Source organism: Tribolium castaneum, unplaced genomic scaffold, assembly GCF_031307605.1.
Source record: "Tribolium castaneum strain GA2 unplaced genomic scaffold, icTriCast1.1 ptg000006l, whole genome shotgun sequence".
NCBI lineage: Eukaryota > Metazoa > Arthropoda > Insecta > Coleoptera > Tenebrionidae > Tribolium > Tribolium castaneum.
Window position 1 is genome coordinate 1532280 of NW_026986630.1, and position 13921 is coordinate 1546200.

The 13921-nt window shown below is 26.8% G+C and overlaps 1 long non-coding RNA gene across 1 annotated transcript; it reads left to right on the forward strand.

The window, feature by feature from the left end:
• Window positions 1–677: 677 nt before the first annotated feature.
• Window positions 678–3307, forward strand: LOC107399068 (uncharacterized). Its single transcript, XR_001575747.2, has 3 exons — window positions 678–2005; window positions 2074–2355; window positions 2407–3307. It is a non-coding gene; the product is annotated as an uncharacterized LOC107399068 (long non-coding RNA).
• The last annotated feature ends 10614 nt before the right edge of the window (window positions 3308–13921 follow it).

A 13921-nucleotide genomic window follows, 5' to 3' on the forward strand; every position in this document is an offset into this window, starting at 1 on the left:
ATTATTATTATTATTATTATTATTATTATTAATATTATTATTATTAAAGACCGATTATAACTTTTGTATAGTAAATGTTTTTATACCAGTTTTAAAATGAGTTATTAATTTTAGACAATTTCTTGCCTAAAAACACAGATCACAGATGATCTCTTGCATAGAAATGAGAAAACGCTCAGATAACACAAAATAAGCATCATTTTTGCTTAGAAAAACTAAGCTTTAATTTAGAAAGGAATTTATTATTATAAGTATTATTATCATTATTATTATTATTATTATTATTATTATTGTTTCTTTTATTACTATTATTATTATTATTATTATTATTATTATTATTATTATTATTATTATTATTATTATTATTATTATTATTAACTTTTGTATAGTAAATGTTTTTATACCAGTTTTAAAATGAGTTATTAATTTTATTCAATTTCTTGCCTAAAAACACAGATCACAGATGATCTCTTGCATAGAAATGAGAAAACGCTCATATAACACACAAAATAAGCATCATTTTTGCTTAGAAAAACTAAGCTTTAATTTAGAAAGAAATTCATTATTATAAGTATTATTATCATTATTATTATTATTTCTTTTATTACTATTATTATTATTATTATTATTATTATTATTATTATTATTACTATTATTATTATTATTATTATTATTATTATTATTATTATTATTATTATTATTATTAACATAGATTCTTTGCTGAGGTTAACACCTTTATAGCAAAATATCAAGAAATACGGTTTCGTGTTAAATAAAACACCATTGAATAATGAAAAATGAAATACAATTTTAATCTACAGTTAAATTAGTTAATTAATAAAGGTTAATGTTAATTATTGTAATGTGTCATATTGATTCTTGAAGGAAGAAACAGTAACAGCTGCAACAACGTTATCAGGCAAGCCATTCCATATATCAAATGCACGATTTGTCAAATAATTCTTTCTAACGGTAGTCTTAAATGGTTCTTTTTTCAGCTTATAAGAATGACCTCTAAGTCTGTCATGATATTGAATTTGCAAGAAATTGCGTGTTACTCCAGGAAATAAACCATGAGTAAGCCGAAAAATTTGAATTGCATCTGCCCTGTTTTGACGAGCACGTAGATCTGGTATTTTGAGTATTTCAAGACGTTGTTCATATGAAACTTGTCTTAAACAGTGTGTCCATCTAGTTACCAGGTGCTGAGTTCTTTCCAGCAAATCAATATCCTTTAACAAATAAGGTCTCCAGACTGGAATGGCAAATTCCAAATGCGGCCTTATGTAAGTGATGTACACCTTTGAAATAAAACTGACTGAAGGATTTGGAAAAACATGCTTTAACAAATAAAACATTTTACGCGCTCGACCCACTGATGCTAGACATTGCTCTGACCATCCTAACTTATCATTTACAATGACCCCTAGATCTTTGGTTGAGGTTTTTACACTCAGGAGTGTGCCATTTATATGGTAAAGGTACTTTGGGTTGTTGTGGCCACACTGAAGTACACAGCATTTTGCAATATTTAGTGGTATTTGCCACTTCTCGCTCCATTGGAAGATTAAATTAAGTTGGTCTTGCAAGTCCGTGACAAGTGGGTTAGCAAATAACTTAATATCATCCGCATATGCTGAATAGCTGTCCAGTGAAAACAATAAATCTGCTGTATATAACAAGAATAAAATTGGTCCAAGAACTGATCCCTGTGGGACCCCACTTAATACTGGTTTAGAGTACGAAAATTTACCACAGACTTTTACACAATAGTTTCGATTTGATAGAAACGCTCGGATCCAATCAAGCAAATTTCCTGTTACACCATAGGACTCCAGTTTTGCTAACAAGAGATTGTGAGGGACTTTATCAAAGGCTTTACTAAAATCAAGGTAAATTATGTCTACAGGTTGGGTAGTGTCTAACATTTTTGTCCATAGATTTGTGCAGGATAGCAAATTTGTGACAACTGACCTACCTGGTAAAAAGCCGTGCTGATGCTCAGGTATTAAATTATTTTTTCTCATGTAAGTTAATAGTTCCTTGACTATAACTTTTTCCATAATTTTACAGCATGTCGACGTGAGACTTACAGGTCTATAGTTAGCAGGATCAAGTTTATCTCCTGACTTGTACAAAGGCGTGATTGTTGCTTGCAACCACTCGTAGGGCAAAGTGCCTTGTAAGAATGATTTTGTCATCATTTTGGCAAGTGGGCCCGACAACGAAGCAGCACAAGTTCTCAGGAGTTTGGGAGGTATCTGATCCGGACCTGGAGCTGTATTTAATTTAATGGCACAGAGTTGGCTTTTTACCAGATCCGGAGTAAAATTAATATAAGACAACCCACTAAATGTACTTGTAGGCATAAATGACGGTATATTATTATTAATGTTTAAATTATAGGTAGCAGCAAAACTGTCCGCTAAAGTGTTTGCAGTTTCTGTATGATCGGAGCAGAGTAGACCTGAAGCATTTCGTACTAAAGGGACCGACACACGACTAGAGATAAATTTACGTACATGGGAATAAAATAGTTTTGGTTTATTTAATATAGAATTTTCATAATTACACCTGGCTATTTGTAAATCAGATTTTAGTTGGTTAGAAAATCTTTTATAAGCAGAAAAATTATCTTCAGTAGGCTTCCTTTTAAATTTTTTCCATAATTTAGCTTTGTATTTTATTTTGTCAAGCATGTGTTGATTTATCCACGGTTTATCTTTTCTCAGTCGGTTTGTAAACAGTCTGGAATTTGTTGTAATGCAAGTTTGTAAAATCGATTTAAAATGTTTCCATTGTTCTTCCGCATTTAGTGAATCTAAACCATTCCAGTCGTAAGTCAAGAGACTTTCGTCTATGCGAGTGTAGTCAACAATTGATGTTGTTTTAATTCTTGCATTTGGCTCTGAATATATCATAATTTGTAACTCAATTTCGATTTTTGAATGATCAGATGTACCTACAGGATTCGAAACGTTTAAAGACGATACAAGGTTAACGTCAGACAAAATTACCAAATCAAGTAATGAAGGACGTTGTTGGGATCTAAATCGTGTAGGTTCAGTGACTATTTGTGACAAATTATTCTCCAAGAGCAATTCAGAAAATTGTTTTTCGATGATTGTTTGACCTGTTGTGTTTTTAGCAGACCAGTCTATACATGGAAAATTGAAATCTCCCATGATAATTAAGTTAGGATACTGATTAATAGTTGATTGTATGGTATTAAATAGATTTTTATCATTTTCGTGATTGTTAAAAGACGCTCCTGTTGGTGGTCTGTAAATACATGCTATAACAAAGGTTTGTTCATTTCCTTCAAATTTTAACCATAGAGAATCATCAGGTTTAACAGATATGCAAATTTGAGTAATTTTAAAAAATTTTGAAATTTTAATTTTATCTACATAAAAACACACACCGCCACCTTTTTGAGATAGGCGATCATCTCTGTAAATAGAGTAATTTTCAATGTGTACAGCATCATCAGAGATAGACGGATTAAGCCAAGTCTCCGTGAGTGCGATAATAGAAGGTCTAAATTCAGTTACTTCTAATAACAAATCATTAAATTTTGAAGATAAAGATGCGATATTCGTATACAGAAGAGCCATTGAACAAGGGTAAATATTTAGTTTTTTTGATGTGAAATAATTTTTGGTACGTGGTTAACGTATTTAATTGTCAAGTCCTTTTCGCCAACATCAAGTCTTCGCTTTAATTCATCACGCAAATTGTTTAAATGCTTTAGTTGACCCGGGGTTTTATCATCACTAATAGTAATGTGAGCAAATTGTGGGTGCTGCAGCAAAGACGATTTTTTCTTCAAGCATAGACGTGCCATTTGTTGAGTTTTAAATTGCAATTTTAATAAGCGAGGTTTATCACCGACGGTTTTTCCTACGCGAAAAACATTTTCCGGACCAATCACAAGTGATGGATCAATGACCTCGAGGACATCATTTACCACATCCACGTCTTGTTTATTAGCGACAGGTTTAACATTGTACATAATAACATTGCACGCACGAGCCGACCTGTCCACAGATTCGGCGATAATATTATTATATTATTAACTTTTGTATAGTAAATGTTTTTATACCAGTTTTAAAATGAGTTATTAATTTTAGACAATTTCTTGCCTAAAAATACAGATCACAGATGATTTCTTGCATAGAAATGAGAAAGCGCTCATATAACACACAAAATAAGTTTCATTTTTGCTTAGAAAACTAAGCTTACTTTTATTTCTATTATTATTTTATTATTATTATTATTATTATTATTATTATTATTATTATTATTATTATTATTATTATTATTATTATTATTATTATTATTATTATTATTATTATTATTATTATTATTATTATTATTATTATTATTATTGTTATTATTATTATTATTATTATTATTGTTATTATTATTATTATTATTAAAAACTTATATTAAACAGACAGAAAACGTCGTATTCTGACACAAAAAAACGAATTACGTTATAGACTTGACGAGAACGGCGTATCTCGGACTCTTATAGGACTCTTATAGGGTCAAAAATTATCAGTTTGGATTAAAACAAATTATTTTTGTTGACTCTCAGTCTGAATTGTTCATCAGTTCAAACAAAAACGGCTTACTTTAGACGATCTTTTGCTTTGAACAAGAAAACTTACATCGAACAGACTAAAAACGTATTAATCTGGCATAAAAGAGCAATTTATGTATCACTTTGGATAAAGGCAGCTAATCCTATTCGTTTCATTGCTTAAAATAGACAAAATTGTTAATAAATCTAACAAAAACGCTGTATTCTAGCACAAAATACTAATTACATTATAGTTTCGACGAGAATAGCTTATTTGGAATGATTCTATGCTTCCAAACGAGTAAATTTTTAATAAACAGATGCCAAACATCATGTTTTGTCCTATAAAGACATTTTATATTGCAGTTTGTATTAAAACAAAATATTTTCGTTGATTCTTTGTTAGAAGCAGCAAACCTAACATTAAAGAATCTGAAAACTTTGTATTCGGACACAAACCACCGAATTTTGTTTCAGTTTAGACAAAAACGGTTGATTTTCGACAATATTTTGCTTTGAACAAGAAAGCTTATATCAAACTGACTAAAAACGTCTTATTTTAGCACAAAATAAAAGATTTGCGTTATAGTCTTAAAGCTGATTCATGCCACAGTTTGGATAAAAACCAATTATTTTTGTTAATTCATTGTTACAAACAAGAAACCTTACATCAAAGAAACTGAAAACCCCTTATTTAGGCACAGAAATTCGAATTACGTTTCAGTCTGGACAAAAACTGCTTATTTTAGACGATCCTTTGTTTTGAACACGAAAACTTACATTAAAAAGATTAAAAACGTCTTATTCTGGCTGAAAACTGCAAATTATATATTACTCTAGATAAAAGCAATTTATCCTGATTACTCCTTTACTTAGAATAGAGTAAACTTGTATAAAACTTAATGAAAACTTTAAATTTCGTCTCAAAGAAATAATTTACGTTATAGTTTTGACCAGCACTGTTTATTTCAAACGAAATTATGATTCGAAACTAATGAACTTTTATGGGGCAGATGCAAAATCACATATTACCATATAAAGCGTTGTTTTAAAGCAAAGTATTACCTTTTGCAACAAGAAATTTCACGTCAAAGAAACTGAAAACATCGTATCCATGCACAAATATCGAATTACGTATCAGTTTAGGCAAATACAGCTTATTTTAAACGATTCCTTGCTATAAACAAGAAAAATTTTATCAAACATATTGAAAATGTCTTATTCTCGAAAATAAGAGCAAATTATGTATCAGTTTTAACAAAAGCGGATTACTCTGTTTGATTCTATGCTTAGAGTAGAGTAAACTACTATAAAACGTAATGAAAACTCTATATTCAAGCTCAAAAGAACAAATTACGTTATAGTTTTGACAAAAAAAAATTATTTCGGACGACTACATATTTCGAAGTAAGCAAACTTTGATTGAACAAGTGCAAAAGCTAATACTTTGCTTTAAAATAACGATTTATGTGGTAATATGGTATTTTGCATCTGTCCTATAAAAGTTTACTCGTTTCGCTCCATTGAATCATTCGAAATAAATTATTTTGACACAACAACGAAAATAATTTTTTTGTTTAAACTGTAACATGTCGTTTTTATAAAACGAACTAAGACGTTTGGCATCTGTTTAGTAAAAGTTTTCTCGTTTGGGGGCATAAAATCGTTTGAAATTAACAGTTCTGGTCAAAACTATAACGTAAATTATTTCTTTGAGACGAAATTTAAAGTTTTCATTAAGTTTTATACAAGTTTGCTCTATTCTAAGCAAAGGAGTAATCAGGATAAACTGCTTTTATCCAAAGTAATACATAATTTGCAGTTTTGAGCCAGAATAAGACGTTTTAAATCTTTTTAATGTAAGTTTTCGTGTTCAAAAGAAAGAATCGTCTAAAATAAGCAATTTGTGTCCAGACTGAAACGTAATTTGATTTTCTGGGCCTGAATAAGAGATTTTCAGTTTCTTTGATGTAAGGTTTCTTGCTTGTAACAATGAATAAACGAAAATCATTGGTTTTAATCCAAACTGTGACATAAATCGTTTTTTAAAGGCGAAATCAGACGTTTTGTCTCTGTTCAGTGAAAGTATAGTGGTTTCAAAGCATAGAATCGTTTGAAATTAACAGTTCTCGTCAAGACTATAACGCAAATCTTTAAAGTGATACAAAGAAATAATTTACGTAATAGTTTTGACCAGAACTGTTAATTTCAAACGATTTTATGCCCCCAAACGAGAAAACTTTCACTAAACAGATGCCAAACGTCTTAGTTCGTTTTATAAAAGCGACTTATGTTACAGTTTAAACAAAAACAAATTATTTGTGTTGTTGTTGTGTCAAAATAATTTATTTCTAATGATTCAATGGAGCGAAACGGGTAAACTTTTATAGGACAGATGCAAAATACCATATTACCACATAAATCATTATTTTAAAGCAAAGTATTAGCTTTTGCACATGTTCAATTAAAGTTTGCTTACTTCGAAGTATGTAATCGTCCGAAATATTTTTTTTTGTCAAAACTATAACGTAATTTGTTCTTTTGAGCTTGAATATAGAGATTTCATTACGTTTTATAGTAGTTTACTCTACTCTAAGCATAGAATCAAACAGAGTAATCCGCTTTTGTTAAAACTGATACATAATTTGCTCTTATTTTCGAGAATAAGACGTTTTCAATATGCTTGATAAAATTTTTCTTGTTTATAGCAAGGAATCGTTTAAAATAACCTGTATTTGCCTAAACTGATACGTAATTCGATATTTATGTATGGATACGAAGTTTTCAGTTTCTTTGACGTGAAATTTCTTGTTGCAAAAGGTAATACTTTGCTTTAAAACAACGCTTTATATGGTAATATGTGGTTTTGCATCTGCCCCATAAAAGTTCATTAGTTTCGAATCATAATTTCGTTTGAAATAAACAGTGCTGGTCAAAACTATAACGTAAATTATTTCTTTGAGACGAAATTTAAAGTTTTCATTAAGTTTTATACAAGTTTACTCTATTCTAAGTAAAGGAGTAATCAGGATAAATTGCTTTTATCTAGAGTAATATATAATTTGCAGTTTTCAGCCAGAATAAGACGTTTTTAATCTTTTTAATGTAAGTTTTCGTGTTCAAAACAAAGGATCGTCTAAAATAAGCAGTTTTTGTCCAGACTGAAACGTAATTCGAATTTCTGTGCCTAAATAAGGGGTTTTCAGTTTCTTTGATGTAAGGTTTCTTGTTTGTAACAATGAATTAACAAAAATAATTGGTTTTTATCCAAACTGTGGCATGAATCAGCTTTAAGACTATAACGCAAATCTTTTATTTTGTGCTAAAATAAGACGTTTTTAGTCAGTTTGATATAAGCTTTCTTGTTCAAAGCAAAATATTGTCGAAAATCAACCGTTTTTGTCTAAACTGAAAAAAAATTCGGTGGTTTGTGTCCGAATACAAAGTTTTCAGATTCTTTAATGTTAGGTTTGCTGCTTCTAACAAAGAATCAACGAAAATATTTTGTTTTAATACAAACTGCAATATAAAATGTCTTTATAGGACAAAACATGATGTTTGGCATCTGTTTATTAAAAATTTACTCGTTTGGAAGCATAGAATCATTCCAAATAAGCTATTCTCGTCGAAACTATAATGTAATTAGTATTTTGTGCTAGAATACAGCGTTTTTGTTAGATTTATTAACAATTTTGTCTATTTTAAGCAATGAAACGAATAGGATTAGCTGCCTTTATCCAAAGTGATACATAAATTGCTCTTTTATGCCAGATTAATACGTTTTTAGTCTGTTCGATGTAAGTTTTCTTGTTCAAAGCAAAAGATCGTCTAAAGTAAGCCGTTTTTGTTTGAACTGATGAACAATTCAGACTGAGAGTCAACAAAAATAATTTGTTTTAATCCAAACTGATAATTTTTGACCCTATAAGAGTCCTATAAGAGTCCGAGATACGCCGTTCTCGTCAAGTCTATAACGTAATTCGTTTTTTTGTGTCAGAATACGACGTTTTCTGTCTGTTTAATTTAAGTTTTTAATAACAATAATAATAATAACAATAATAATAATAATAATAATAATAATAACAATAATAATAATAATAATAATAATAATAATAATAGTAATAATAATAATAATAATAATAGTAGTAATAATAATAATAATAATAATAATAATAATAATGATAATAATACTTATAATAATGAATTTCTTTCTAAATTAAAGCTTAGTTTTTCTAAGCAAAAATGATGCTTATTTTGTGTGTTATATGAGCGTTTTCTCATTTCTATGCAAGAGATCATCTGTGATCTGTGTTTTTAGGCAAGAAATTGAATAAAATTAATAACTCATTTTAAAACTGGTATAAAAACATTTACTATACAAAAGTTAATAATAATAATAATAATAATAATAATAATAATAATAATAATAATAATAGTAATAAAAGAAACAATAATAATAATAATAATAATAATAATAATAATAATAATAATAATAATGATAATAATACTTATAATAATAAATTTCTTTCTAAATTAAAGCTTAGTTTTTCTAAGCAAAAATGAAGCTTATTTTGTGTGTTATATGAGCGCTTTCTCATTTCTATGCAAGAAATCATCTGTGATCTGTATTTTTAGGCAAGAAATTGTCTAAAATTAATAACTCATTTTAAAACTGGTATAAAAACATTTACTATACAAAATTTAATAATAATAATAATAATAATAATAATAATAATAATAATAATAATAGTAATAATAATAATAATAATAGTAATAATAATAATAATAATAATAGTAATAAAAGAAATAATAATAATAATAATAATAATAATAATAATAATACTTATAATAATGAATTTCTTTCTAAATTAAAGCTTAGTTTTTCTAAGCAAAAATGATGCTTATTTTGTGTGTTATATGAGCGTTTTCTCATTTCTATGCAAGAGATCATCTGTGATCTGTGTTTTTAGGCAAGAAATTGAATAAAATTAATAACTCATTCAAAAACTGGTATAAAAACATTTACTATACAAAAGTTAATAATAATAATAATAATAATAATAATAATAATAATAATAATAATAATAATAGTAATAAAAGAAACAATAATAATAATAATAATAATAATAATAATAATAATAATGATAATAATACTTATAATAATAAATTTCTTTCTAAATTAAAGCTTAGTTTTTTTAAGCAAAAATGATGCTTATTTTGTGTTATCTGAGCGTTTTCTCATTTCTATGCAAGAGATCATCTGTGATCTGTGTTTTTAGGCAAGAAATTGTCTAAAATTAATAACTCATTTTAAAACTGGTATAAAAACATTTACTATACAAAAGTTATAATCGGTCTTTAATAATAATAATATTAATAATAATAATAATAATAATAATAATAATAATAATAATAATAATAATAATAATAATAATAATAATAATAGTAATAATAATAAAAAAGTAAGCTTAGTTTTCTAAGCCAAAATGAAGCTTATTTTGTGTTATATGAGCGTTTTCTCATTTCTATGCAAAAGATCATGTGTGATCTGTGTTTTAAGTTGTGTCAGAATACGACGTTTTCTGTCTGTTTAATATAAGTTTTTAATAATAATAATAATAATAATAATAATAATAATATTAATAATAATAATAATAATAATAATAATAATAATAATAATAATAATAATAATAATAATAATAATAACAATAATAATAATAATAATAATAATAATAATAATAATAGTAATAGTAACAAAAGTAATAATAATAATAATACTTTTAAAAAGGAAAAATGGAGCTTATTTTGTGTGTTACATGAGCGTTTTCTCATTTTTATGCAAAAGATCATGTGTGATCTGTGTTTTTAGGCAATCTAAGCCAATTTATAGTTTTTAATATTTAACAAAAATTTGCTTTAAAATAAAATGTTTGAAAAACCGAAATTAAACTAAATTAATTGTGTCTAACACTTTAGTAGAGGAAAAAGGAGGAGACATAAAAGTCACTAAAGTCTTAAAGTTGTCTTTAGTCGTCATATTAATAACAATAACATTTATAATAACAATACTAGTAGTACTAAATTTGCTTATATGCAAGCGCTTAATTAAGGTAACAGTTTTTTGGTTTTTTGCCTATATCTCGAAAACAGTTACTCCTATCAATTTTTACTTTTTCACCAAAATTAAAGGTGATAAAATTTCCTACAAAATAGTTATTTGCATTTTTCATGTAGAACTAACCATAAGCGAGATATAAGTTTGAAAATAATTATTAATTAAAAAAAAGTGTTTTAACAGAAAATGTCTTGTGATTTAAAATACACTTAATTTGTTGGGTCCAATACTTTATTAGAAGAAAAAGGAGGTGACATAAAAGTCACTGAAGTCTTCAGAGTCGTTTTTAAATGCTGCATTTTTGACTTCGTCTCAAACATTGAAAACTGAATTACATTTTTGTTCAGTAACAGTTACAGTTTTCTTATTGGTTTTTTGCTTATATCTCGAAAACAGTTACTCCTATCAAATTTTATCTTTCTTTCAAAATTAAAGCTGATAAAATTTCCAACAAAATAGTTATTTACATTTTTCTTGTAGGACCAAGCATAAACGAGTTATAGAGTTGGATATAAATAATATTTAACAAAAATTTGCTTTAAAATAAAATGCTTGAAAAACCGGAATTAAACTAAATTAATTGTGTCTAACACTTTAGTAGAGGAAAAAAGAGAAGACATAAAAGTCACTAAATGTTTCAGAGTCGTCTTTAGTCGTCATATTAATAACAATAACATTAATAATAATAATACTAATAGTACTAAATTTGCTTATATGCAAACGCTTAATTAACGTAACATTTTTTTGGTTTCTTGCTTATATCTCGAAAACAGTTACTCCTATCAATTTTTATCTTTTTTTCAAAATTAAAGCTGATAAAATTTCCTACAAAATAGTTATTTGCATTTTTTTGTAGGACCAACCATAAGCGAGTTATAGAGTTGGATATAAATAATATTTAACAAAAATTTGCTTTAAAATAAAATGTTTGAAAAACCGAAATTAAACTAAATTAATTGAGTCTAACACTTTAGTAGAGGAAAAAGAAAAAGACATAAAAGTCACTAAAGGTTTCAGAGTTGTCTTTAGTTGTCATATTAATAACAATAACATTAATAATAATAATACTAATAGTACTAAATTTGCTTATATGCAAACGCTTAATTAAGGTAACAGTGTTTTGGTTTCTTGCTTATATCTCAAAAACAGTTACTCCTATCAATTTTTATCTTTTTACTAAAATTCAAGCTGATAAAATTTCCTACAAAATAGTTATTTGCATTTTTCATGTAGGACTAACCATAAGCGAGATATATGATTGAAAATAATTAATATTTAAAAAAAAAGTGCTTTAACAGAAAATGTCTTGTGATTTAAAATACACTTAATTTATTGGGTCCAATACTTTATTAGAAGAAAAAGGAAGTGACATAAAAGTCACTGAAGTCTTCAAAGTCGTTTTTAAATGCTGCAGTTTCGTCTTCGTCTCAAACATTGAAAACTGAATTACATTTTTGTTCAGTAACAGTCACAGTTTTCTTATTGGTTTTTTGCTTATATCTCGAAAACAGTTACTTCTATCAATTTTTATCTTTCTGTCAAAATTAAAGCTGATAAAATTTCCTACAAAATAGTTATTTGCATTTTTCTTGTAGGACCAACCATAAGCGAGTTATAGAGTTGGATATAAATAATATTTAACAAAAATTTGCTTTAAAATAAAATGTTTGAAAAACTGAAATTAAACTAATTTAATTGTGTCTAACACTTTCGTAGAGGAAAAAGAAGAAGACATAAAAGTCACTAAAGGTTTCAAAGTTGTCTTTAATCGTCATATTAATAACAATAACATTAATAATAATAATACTAATAGTACTAAATTTGCTTATATGCAAACGCTTAATTAAGGTAACAGTGTTTTGGTTTCTTGCTCATATCTCGAAAACAGTTACTCCTATCAATTTTTATCTTTTTACTAAAATTCAAGCTGATAAAATTTCCTACAAAATAGTTATTTGCATTTTTTATGTAGGACTAACCATAAGCGAGATATAAGATTGAAAATAATTAAAATTTAAAAAAGAAGTGCTTTAACAGAAAATGTCTTGTGATTTAAAATACACTTAATTTATTAGGTCCAATACTTTATTAAAAAAAAAGGGGGTGACATATAAGTCACTGAAGTCTTCAGAGTCGATTTTAAATGCTGCATTTTCGTCTTCGTCTCAAACATTGAAAACTGAATTACATTTTTGTTCTGAAACGGTAACAGTTTTTACTTTGGTTTTATGCTTATATCTCGAAAACAGTTACTCCTATCAATTTTTATCTTTCTTTCAAAATTAAAGCTGATAACATTTCCTACAAAATAGTTATTTGCATTTTTCTTGTAAGACCAACCATAAGCGAGTTATAAAGTTGGATATAAATAATATTTAACAAAAACTTGCTTAAAAATAAAATGTTTGAAATACTGAAATTAAACTAAATTAATTGTGTCTAACACTTTAGTAGAGAAAAAAAAAGACATAAAAGTCACCAAAGTCTTCAGAATCGTTTTTAGTCGTCATATTAATAACAATAACATTAATAATAATAATACTAATAGTACTAAATCTGCTTATATGCAAGCGCTTTATTAAGGTAACAGTTTTTTGGTTTCTTGCTTATATTTCAAAAACAGTTACTCCTATGAATTTTTATCTTTCTGTCAAAATTAAAGCTGATAAAATTTCCTACAAAATAGTTATTTGCATTTTTCTTGTAGGACCAACCATAAGCGAGTTATAAAGTTGGATATAAATAATATTTAACAAAAATTTGCTTTAAAATAAAATGTTTGAAAAACTGAAATTAAACTAATTTAATTGTGTCTAACACTTTAGTAGAGGAAAAAGAAGAAGACATAAAAGTCACTAAAGGTTTCAAAGTTGTCTTTAATCGTCATATTAATAACAATAACATTAATAATAATAATACTAATAGTACTAAATTTGCTTATATGCAAACGCTTAATTAAGGTAACAGTGTTTTGGTTTCTTGCTCAGATCTCGAAAACAGTTACTCCTATCAATTTTTGTCTTTTTACTAAAATTCAAGCTGATAAAATTTCCTACAAAATAGTTATTTGCATTTTTTATGTAGGACTAACCATAAGCGAGATATAAGATTGAAAATAATTAATATTTAAAAAAGAAGTGCTTTAACAGAAAATGTCTTGTGATTTAAAATACACTTAATTTATTAGGTCCAATACTTTATTAAAAAAAAGGGGGTGA